This window comes from Elephantulus edwardii, unplaced genomic scaffold, assembly GCF_000299155.1.
Source record: "Elephantulus edwardii isolate Elephantulus edwardi_28Jun2011 unplaced genomic scaffold, EleEdw1.0 scaffold00169, whole genome shotgun sequence".
Lineage (NCBI taxonomy): Eukaryota > Metazoa > Chordata > Mammalia > Macroscelidea > Macroscelididae > Elephantulus > Elephantulus edwardii.
Window position 1 is genome coordinate 4981352 of NW_006399919.1, and position 11791 is coordinate 4993142.

Here is an 11791-nt window from a genome sequence, read left to right on the forward strand (position 1 = left end):
AGATCTCTTCCACTCAGTTGGCCAAGTGGTTGTTCTCCAGATTTCTTGGCACACCTTGGTGAGCACATCCAGGGCAGCATCTGTTAGCTGAAATACTTTAGTTGGTATACCATCCATTCCTGGGGCCTTAGAGATGCCAAATTCCTTTCACCAAGGACTGTATCCTTCCAATTGCCTTAGTTTTTTGCCTACAACTGAAGTTGCAAACAGTTCCTACCAGACTGTCATTTGTCTTTTCTTGTGATATTTAATATTGTGTAAAACCCCTACAAACCCCAAAATTTTAAAACTCTTTATTTTTTACAGTAAAATTTATCAAGACGTTTATTATTTTAAAGGCTATTTGTAGTCTTGAAAAGTTCTTACTGAACAGAGTTATAAAGAATTCAGCTGTGTTTTTGTCTAGTATATCTCACCTTTCCATATTTAGATTGCCAACTCATTTGAAATGTATTCTTTTTATGGCATGATAAAGCCCCAATATGATACAGCTATCACGTTGTTCCTTCGGATTTTTTTAAAAGTTATTATTTTTTCTTGCAACCATCTTTATAAATTATTAAGCTTCTATGTGCACTGTGATTTAATTTAGAACACCTAGTTTGTCTCTTCATATTCTGAATCATGTGTGAACATTGACTTCTTTGCCTTTTCAAAAATAATAAGAAAACATTATGAAGGAAAAAAAATTCCGGGTGAAAAGACCGGATAATAATAGGCAAGGTCTAATGGTGATTCATTTTATAGAGCATAATGCATGAGAACAACTGTATGAAAAGCAATGTATATGAACTTTGTAAGCAAATCAACAACAACAAAAAATTCGGTGTCAATGAGACATCGTGACTAAATAAATGTGAAAGTTGGAATAGAGAAAAGTCTAGGCCGTATCCCAGACTCCTTTCCTGGATGGCTTTGGTGTTACAGAAGGGCATTTCTGAGGAGCCTGGGTGTTACAGTGGTTAAATGCCAGGCCGTTTAATGAAAGGTTAGCAATTAGAAATCACCAGCTACTGCTAAAGATTATTCACTGCTGTCAGGTCAATTCTGACTTACAGTAGCCTATAGGAAAAAGTAAAATTTCCACCAAAGATTTCTGAAGTTACAAATCTTCATAGAAGAAGATTGCCACATCTTTTTTCTTGCAGAGAAACTGGTCAGTTAGAACATTTAACACCTGCATCCTTGGAAACTGTGTTGTTAGTGTGTCATCGAGTCACTTGTGACTCATAGTGACCCTCTGTACAACAGCCCTGAACCCCGCTCTACCTTGAACCAACTTCATTGTTAGTGAAATGAAGTTGTTGTTGCTGTTGTTAGGTGCCATCAATTTGAGTACAACTCATATGACCCTATGAACAACAGATCCGAACCTTGTCCTATCCTGTGTGCTGTTTTCATCGTGTCTAACACACTTGAGCCTGTTGCTAAAGTCTTTGAACCTCAATAGTAAGTGTTTCAAGTCCTCCTCACTTTCAACAAGCAAGGTTGTACCATCTCTATAACACAGGTTGTTGGTAAATCTTCCTCTGATCCTGACGCCACATTCTTTACAGAGTCCATCTTCTGGAATAATTTTCTAAGCCTGTGGATTGAATCAGTGAGTTATATTCTTTTCTGTGGGATCTGTATGCAAAGGAAGTGACTCAAGCAACAGGCTTGAATTTTGCTTTAAGCTGTTTACCAGGTTTTGTTTTTGTTAAGTGTCATCAAGTTGAGTACGTAGGGATGCATGAGTCTATCCAGAACAATAGATCTGATTTCTGCCCTATCTTGTGCCATACTTATGATCCTTGATATGTTTGAGTCCATTGTGACACACACTATCTTGTTGAGGGTCTTCCTCTCCTTTGCTGACTGTCCACCTTTCCAAGCATGATGTTTCTTTCCAAAGAATAGCCTCCCCTAACATATCCAAAATTTTGTCAGTAGGTAAAGTGAAATAATTGAGAAGAAGTAAGTCAGAGAGAATAAAAGTCAATAATATTGACTTTGACTTACAGCCACCCTATGCACAATAGCTCTGAACCCTGCTCTATCGTGAGCTAATATCACTGCCTCTTACACACCTACACTTATTACCCCATTTACTGTGTCAATCTGTCTCACCCAAGGTTTTCCTCTCTTACACGGTCCCTCCACCCTTCCAAACATGATGGACTGGTCCCTCTTGGCAACATGCCCCAAGTATGTCAGACAAAACTTCAAAATCCTTACCTCTAAAGAGCAGATTGGTTTCACCCTCTCCAGGACAGACCAGTTTGTTTTCTTTGTAGTTCATAGTGTGTTCAATATTCTCTAGCACCACAACTCAAAAGCATTAATTCTTCTTCTGTCATCTTTGGTCGTTGTCCAGCTCTCTGATGCATAGGAAGTAATTGAAAAATCATGACCTGGATTAGATGCATCTCAGTCTCTAGACTGACATCATTTCTCTTCAGTTTCTTCTCTTTTACTTATCCTTTCTCTTTCCCAATGCGATGTCTTTTTGAAAGGACTGGCCTTTACTGCCCAAAGTATGTGAGATGAAACTTCGCCAGCCTTACCTCTTTTCTCCATTTTCGTGATGCTGTCCAGCAGTGATGATTTTTGTTTTCTTGATGCTGAGATGTGATAGGTATTGAATTCTTTGATCTTCTTCAGTAAAAGCTTCAAGTCTTTACTTTCTACAAGCAAGTTGTTCCTCTGATCCTGATGCCACATTCTTCTTCATAGACGTCACCTTCTGGAATGATTCACACATCGTACAGTTTGAATAGGTATGGAGAAGCTTCTGGAAATGATTCACACATCGTACAGTTTGAATGGGTGTGGAGAAAGGATACAACTCTGGTGCATACCTTTCCACATTTTAAATCATGTGGTGTTCCTTTGTTCTGTTTAGACAGCTGCTTCTTGGTCTAAGGATAGGCTGTATGAATGCAATTAAGTGTTTTGGGATTCCCATTTTTCTCAATATTAGCCATAATTTGTTATGAGCTACACAGTCAGAAGTATTACATAATCAACAAAACACAAGTAAACCTTTTTCTGGTGTTCTCTGCTTCAATCAAGAGCCATCTGACACTCGTAATAATATCCCTCATGGTACTGCCTTTTCTGGATCCACTGAAATTTCTGGAAGTTCCCTGTTGGTGTGCTGTTCTAGCTATTTGAAAGTCATCTCCAAGAAGATTTTACTTGCATGTCGTATTAGTGATATTGTTTGATAATTTACATACTCTGTTGGTCACTTTTTTTAACATGATGATGTTAAATGAGCATTTTATATAGCAAAGGAGGTGCAGATATAGCAAAGGAGATGCCAGTTTATGGAGTGAACTCACACAGGCTTGTGAAAGAACACAGATGAGGACACTGTGATCCTCACAAAAGAGTTGTCATAAAATGCACAACCTCATCTGATGCTGCATCATGGGGGAAACTTACATAGTTTTTTTAAAATTAATTTTAATGAACATTTACAGAGATTTTGGATTTCCATTCATTCATTATTGCACTTTTCTCCCCACCCACCCCTCCCACCCCCAGTTCGCTCTTCTCCTTGAAAAGTAAAAAAAAAAAATAAAAAATAAAAAATAAATTCCTTTATTAGTATACAATCCCTCCAAACTTACATAGTTTTGTGACACATGAAACTAAGCATGGTTGCTATTCAAATCTGGTTAAATCATGGATCATGTCACACACCCTATCACAAATACAAGAACTGCAGACTAATTTCCAAATACTATGCACTAAAATTTTCAGCCTTCGTGGGAGAACAGATCTACCTTTGATCCTTTATTGATATATTTTGCACAGGATATTTCTCTGTTCTACTCTGTTGTAGATAAAATAATGAAGATATTTTAGATATTTGTATTTACTTTCTATTCTAGAATTTTCCCTTTTCTTGCATTTTTCTTTCCTCAAGAGTGTTTCTTTTTTTTTTTTAAAAAAAAAAACAAACAAAACCTCCGCTAATTTAAACAATAATATTACTACACTTTCAAGTAAAGGTATAAAGGGAGATTTGTGTATATTCAGGATCAGGCGTGAACATCCCCTCTCATTCATGAAGACAGCAGGTAGATGGATTTTATTACAATCAAATTTATAGGAAACTAACTTTTGAAAAATGCCCTGTGATATTTTGAAACTAATAATTTATAAAACTTTAAGCAAAAGTATTATAAAGCTTTTATAAGAGTAAGAATTAGCTGATGATTGACCTCTCAGTTCAGCTCTGGTGGCCTAGCAGGTAGGGAACTGCGCTGTCAACCCAAAGACAGGCTGTTCGAATCCACTAGCTACTCTGAAGAAGAGAGATGGGCAATGTCCTCCTGTGCGGTACACAGCCTCTGAAAACCTCCTGGAAGGTCAGCTATGAGTCACTTCCAAATTGATGGCAAGGAGATTTTTTTTATTGAGTAGAATAACTCAAAGAAGCTTCTTTATCAAACTGAAGCCCTTTTTACAAACTTAGCCCTGTTTACCTGCCCACATTACAATCTATAACTGAAAGTCATTTCCTGACCAAAGCCCTTTTTGATGTTTGCCTGTTTATTCTGAAATTTAAAGCTGAAATCTAGTCCCTGTAAACTGTACAAACCATAGCCAACAATTGCTCCCTTTGGATGATGCCAAGCTGTCTCTAGAACCTTGAGAAGGCCAATAAGTCCAGGATGCGGTCTCCAGGCCCAAGCACCTGGACAAGGAAAGAGGTTGGAATTTCATACGCTTTCTGCTGTCCTGTGTCTCCCCTATCTATACAAGACCTGTAGTCTTCAAGGTGGGGAGACAGATTGGGAAAACTCATGCCTCTTTTCCTTATATGTTGTTATTTTTGTAATTTGCTGTTCAGTTGAAATCAACTCACAGCTCACATTTTAATGGGCTTTCAGAGTCTAGAAATTGCATGGGAGGAGATTGCCTATTTTTCTTCCACAGAGCAGGTGGTGGATTTGAACCTCTTGCCCTTGGTGTGGCACCATAATGCCTTATTTCTAGGCCATCAGACACTATATACCAGTCTATAATACAATTTTCGCTTTTCCATTCTAACTATGTCTCCAAGAATCTAGAGAGATCCCTATATTTTTGGCTCCAGAAACTTAGTAAAGGAAAACACACTAGGAGAAGCCTGTGATGGCCGAGGTGTCTCAAAGTGCAGTGGGTTCGTATCTGTCTCATGCCAAGTATATACCGTGTGGTGTCAGGGCTGTGGAGCTGCTCTCCCTGCCTTTCCCCAGAACAGCCATAGTAACAAGCAAAGCAGCAGCTCAACTCTGTTTATCGCTGTTAGAGCTGCAAAACGATTCCACCTATTCACAGGAATTAATATCCACGACCCCCAACCTCTTCCTTATCTTGTACTAAGCAGCTATGAACATCCTAACTCTCAATTTCCTTGTAAGACAATATAAAACTCCACTCTAACGTTAAGTAGCTGCTGGTCTCTACTTTAGAGCCAGCCGCGCAGTTTCTTCTCTTCACTAAACTGTCTTTTCCTGAACTCAGTTCTGTCCTTCCTTAGTGACGTTACAGATGGAATTTAAAAATTCTGTAACTTACTGGAGAGAAAATAGCCTGGGCTCTGAGAATACCTTTTGTGCCTGTGTTTAGAATTTTTATTTTCAGCTTTTGGTCACATTACCTGAAAGCAATAGCCAAGTTCATAAAACAATAGCCTCTAAGCCTATAAATAGATGAAGGCTTTTTAAAAGCACAAAGGCAGTGTGTCAGCTTTGGAAGATTTCTACAATGCTGAGGCAGATAGTGTTGAAAAGAACAAGGCCCCAAAGGTCCCTGCAGCCCTTTCTAAGGCTGCTTTGCTCCACACATCCTCATGCTTGCCTCCTGCTCCATTCTCTCGCCAACACAGCCATCCATATGTTTGGGTTTTTTTTTATTAGTCTCAAGCTCTTAAGAGTGTCCTTCAATTAGGTCTTGCGCAGGCCAGGCCTGTGTGCCCATCACATGCTATGGCCCCTTCATGCAAGGGTCTCCCTGCAGTCTCTCAGAGTTGTTAATTGTTGTTCAGTTGAATGTCATACAATGATGTGGAGGAGAGCAGGAACATTTCACAGGATTTTCAATGCTGTGACCTTTCAAAAGCAGGTGGTTTTGGGTGGGTTCCAATTACCAACCTTTCAGCCTGTAGTTTTATGCTTAAATGTTTGTACCTGTCAACAAGTCCAGTATGATTTTTTTCTAACCAAACATAGATCAAATTATTAGCAATTAAATATTATATCTAACACCTAAATATTACTTTTAATGTAACTATATTGGAGCTGTGCTCTAACCATCCTGGAGTGAAGATTCTCAGAGTGGGGATTTCAGAGTTGGATTATCATCCCTAAGACGTTCACTGAGGAAATTCAAGAGGCTCATTCGGTAGGACATTGCGCTGCTAACTCAAAGGCTAAGCATCTCCTGTCATTTCAATACACCAGCAGCTTCAAGGGAGAAAGGCAGGCAATCTCCACCTCTAAAGATTTACAACCTTAGAAACATGATGGAGGGTCCCTACTAGGCGGAATCACCTGTGACAGTTCATGAAGATAGAGACTAAAGATACTTATACTCTCATGTTGTTTCTATTACAGATGCATCTTCAGCCATATTGCAGACAGATATAATCTTGAGTTGAAAGGTTTTGCTGAATCTTTTAATTATAGAACAAGGTATTCAATATATGCTGTTTGTTCCAGAGACTGTTTCAAGCATTTTACAAATTTCAATTCATTCATTTCTCAAAGTAAAGAGGGAAGTTGTGGTTGTTGGGTGCCAGCGAGTTGAGTATGATTCATAGAGACCATATGAACAAAAGACCCTATCCCTGTCCTATCCTGTGCCAAACTCAAGTCCATTGCTGTAGTCACCGTGTCAGTACATCTGGCTGAAGGTTTTCCTCTATGCATGATTAGTACCCACATTTGATTAAAGATGAAACTGAGCCACAGAGACTAAATTACTTGTTCAATATTATCCATCTTGTAATAGCAGGAGCCAGCGTTCACACTGGCTAAGATGACTCCAGATTGATCATTGTAGGCTGCCTCTCAGCTTCTCCTTCAACCAGGCTCGGCTCAGCTCAGCTCAGCTCAGCTCAGCTTAATGTCACTTTGTTGGAAACAACTCAGAGCTGGCCGTCCAGTGGATTTGTAAATTGTGAGGCTGTAAATTGCATGGGAGGAATTTGCTCATCTTTCTCCCAAGCAGCAACTGTTGAATTTGTGCCACCTACCTTTGGGTTATAGAGAGTGATCAGTTGGCCTAGTGGAGAGAAAGTGATGCCACCAAGCCAAAGGTGGGTGACTTCTAATCCGTGGCCCTCAGGCCTGTTTTTCATTGTTTTTGTTCAAACACTCTTCTAGGTGGTATAGCTCTGGTGTGTCCACTTCCTGTACAAATGTAACTTGTGGTTGCTGTGAAGTTGAACACTGTGACACTGATGTGTCAAATGCGTTAATGGTTACCCACGGCGGACAGTGTTGGGTGGAGCTCTCCAGCTAAAACAAGCGTGGAAGAAGGAGTGGCATCCACTTCTGTAAATAGCTTGCCTCTGAAAACCCTATGAACCTGGAGCAAGGATGAAAGTCACATAAGTGTTGAGGACTTTCCTTCATAGGGTCACTGTGAGTCGCCTGTGATTCAACGACACTTAACAACAACAACAACCACCTTTGTGTTGGCAGTGCCATTCCTTGCCAACTAAACCACCAGAGCTCCCTTAAGCCAGGCTAGTCATCTGTTTGCATGTAAATTTCTTTGTGTGAGATGAAGAGATCAGCCTACACGCGTCTCTCCTGCAAGTATCACATCTGTATCTAACCACTCATAGCACAACATACAACTCTGTATGTTATATATACAATGTTGTATATACAATGACACATGCACATTCTTTCTCTTACTTTGCTATACAGTCGGGACCAACTCATAGCTGACCCTCCAGCAGGATTTCAGAGATTGCAAATCGCACAGGAGGAGTTCGCCTATCTTTTTCCTACAGAGCATGCACATTAGACATAACACAGTACATGTTGGGCAGTGCAAATCCACTTTAGAAAAGAAATGGTACTTTAAAGTCACCATTGGAATTGCCACTATCAAGTTTATTCCATCTCATGAAAACCCCAGCTGCACAACTGTGCTCCGTGATGTTTTCAAGTCTGGGATCTTTTTGAAGGCGATAGCCAGGCCTGTCTTCTGAGGTGCCAAGAATAAGTGCTTTATGCATACAGGTGGATTTGAACTGCTGACTATTCAGCTAGTAGTTGAAGCTTAGCCTTTAGCACCTAGAAGGGAATCTCTAAAGTCACTATACTGTTGTTGTAAATTGTTGAGACAATTTCAACTTATAGAGATCCTCATACATGTCCTATAGGGCAAAGAAGAGATAAATCATGGAATTTTCTGGAAAAGTTTCTTCAGTTTTCCTTCCATGAGTCTGAACTGACTTAATGATAGTGAGCTGAGGTGAGTTGAAATCTTCACAGGAATACCTTGTCACCTTGTTATATTTTTTCCTCCAATGGAGCAAACAGTGGGTTCAAATCCCCTACCTTTCAATTGTCAGCTCTATGAAAGACAGACCTGTTGATTTGCTTCTGTAATGACCACAGCCAAGAAAACTCTATGAGCAACTTCACTTTGTCATATGGGTTTGCTATGAGTGCAAATAGACTCAGACACTAAACAATGACAACAACAGCAATGTTTGTACAGAAGGGGGTGAACTTGGTCATATCAGACAAATGCTGGAACTGAGGCCCCTGATGGGTGCTACCTCTCCTGCTCTGGAGGCAGTGCCAGCTTGGGAAGACCAAAGAGTTACCTAGCGGGTGGGTGGAAATTGGAGTGAGTCAAGGAGGACGATCAAGCAGCAGCCTTAGTTTTCTGCCTTCATCGCTGACTACCTCCAACTGGGAGCAGCTGGGTTGACCCTGCAAGCTCATTTTGCTCTCTGCAGCCACATGGCTTTCTCCAACAAAGTTCATTCACGTGAGATATCTACAAAGTCTGCCTTTAATAACCACGTGTTACTTTTGTTGGTTTGGGATTTTAAATTTTTTTTATAATTATTTTTTGAAGGAAGCTGTCATGTAACACTGGTGGTTTCTTCTGGACTCCAGACATTCACTTGAATAAACATAGGGTCCATGTCTTTCTCTGATTACTATCGAGTTGATTGCAAATCAAAGCAACCCTCTATCGGTTTTCCGAAGCTATAAATCTTAATGAGAGGAAACCGCCCATATTTCTCCCATGAGGCCACCGGTGGAATAAAACTGCCAAAGACTCGTGGTCTTTTGTTAGCAGCAAAGCATGCTACAGACTGCACCAGCAGAGCGCCTTCACTCCAGGGTGACAGTTTGGGCTCATAACCCAGGTAAGGAATCTAAGGTTGTTGTTAAGATTTATAGACACTGAAAGACAAGCCCTCACTTCTCTGGGCTTACGAAACTGAAGTAATAAGCAGTTTAAACCAAGAGTATATACCCATTCCACACCCTGAAGTAGCTCGTGAGCAATAAGAGAAAGGCCCCCAAATATTCCTGGAGATGAGGAGGCTGAAGGTGGGGAGAGAAAGAGAGCAAGGTTGACTGAATTAAGCTACTTGAGGTCTGGAGCCTCAAGTTTCTTAGTGGTGCTGGAGTTGAATTTGTGTCTTTTTTTTTTTCATATTTAATTGAGAAAGTCCTTACTGACATATGGTACCTCTTGGGCCTTTTACTCTATCATGATACACGTATACTGACTGGGCTACATTTGCTAAAGGAAATAGCTACTCTGCGTTGGGGGCAGTGTATGTCAAGGCCCCAGCTATCTTATTTACTTCATCTGCCTCTCTGAAGACCATGGTAGACACAAACTGGGGCTGTCCTTAAAGTGGGCAACACCCCCCATACCAGAAGCTCTCCACATGTTCATTCCTGCACATCTCCTTCCCATTTCCTTAAGGGCGACCACCGTCTTGACCTACGCAGTAATAATTTTCTTGTTTTTCTTTGTCATTGGGCTAGCCAAGTTCAGACTTACACACTATTGCTGTTGTTGATTGCCGTTGAGTTTATGATGACTTATAACGATCCTACATACACAAGACATGAAGTTATTCTATAACTATCGTCGTTTATCTAAGTTCATAGAGTACCCATAGGCATGTGGTTTAGGAAGTGGATGACACTCCTGCTTCCAAACCTGTCTTAAACTGGGAGCTCTGATAAACACTGTCCACGATGGGCAACTGTTATGGCATTTGACACCCCAATGGCACAAGGCGCAGCATCAGAGCAAACCCAGATTACCTTAGGACGGCAAAGTGACAGAAGAGTGCTGGATGATTTAGAAGTATGTTCCTCCAAAATATAACAACACTAGGCCTCAGAGCCTGTAGCCCTCGGTTCCAACTGAGTTTTAAAACCAAGACACTCCGTGAGGTCCTTCATTCCACAATCCTTCACAATCAAACATTCCCATTGGCTCTCACCAAAGCAAAAGCACCCATCTTAGAGAGCAGTCAGCTGCTTCCTTAATCTCCAACTGAATTTAAAAACCAAGGTGCTATTATTTTGTATCTGTTTATTTCTACATATGTCTTAACTTGGAGGAAATGTCCCAGCCAACGGTCGATGATTCTTGTTGTTTTTGTTAAGTGCCGTCGAGTCGCAGGCGACTCATAGTGACCCTATGAAGGAGAGTGCTCGATGCTTGGGTGCCTTTCATCCTCTCTCCAGGTTCGTAGGGTTTCCAGAGGCAAGCTCTTATGGAAGTGGATGCCAGTCCTCCTTCCAAGCTTATTTTAATCAGGAGCTCTGCCCCACTCTCTGCCCGCATTGGGTAACCAGCTATTAACACATTTGACACATCAGTGTCTACAGTGTTCAGCCTCACAGCAACCACAAGTGACCGCTGTACAGCAACTTGTACACCAGGGCTATACGACCTAGAGGAATGTCTGAACAAAAACAGTGAAAGACTGGCCTGAGGGCTCTACAGTGTCTTACCAGCCTGGCATGCCCAACTGCTGGCACACTCCTTGCCCCAGACCCCCAGTTCATCTGGCAGGTCTGCTCTGCTAACCCCCATGTGGGGCCAAAAGAACACCACACCACAAGTGCCTGGAGCCTTCAAACCCACCGTGCCTCCAGAAGCCAGATTCCAGATTCAGCTGACATTAAATATCCCAAGACCCTAGACGGGGCTTGACCTTTCAGTGTCTTACCAGTCCAGCTCAACCAAATGCTGGCAAACTCCTAGCCCCAGGCCCCCAGTTCATCTGGCAAGTCTGCTCTGCCAATGATTCTTAGACTTGAGCAATTATCAGAATTCCCTGAAGAGCCTGCTGAAATGCAAATTACAGATTCTGGTTACGTGAGATATTTAAAATGGACAAATAGAGAGTAGCGTAGATAAACAGCTATTAGGGGCTAGAAAAGGGAGGGAACAGGAGTTGTTGCTTCCTGGGTGCTAAGTGCCTCTTGAGATGATGAAAAAGTTTTGAAAGACACAGTGTTGATAGCAGCAGAATATTGTTAATGTCACTGATGTCTCTGAAATGCGTAGGTAATTAAAATGGAAAATTTTATACCACAATTAAAAAAAAAACAACACAAAACCACTACTACTTTCTTTCTCTTCCTCTTTCCTGGGCTGTGTCAGTTCTATGAGAAATGAGAGAAAGTTGGCATTCTATTAAAAAAAAAACTCCAATGAAAACATGATCTCTTTTCTTTTATGTTGTTGTTGTTGTTATGTGCCGTCGAGTCGCCTACAACTCATAGCGACCCTATGTACA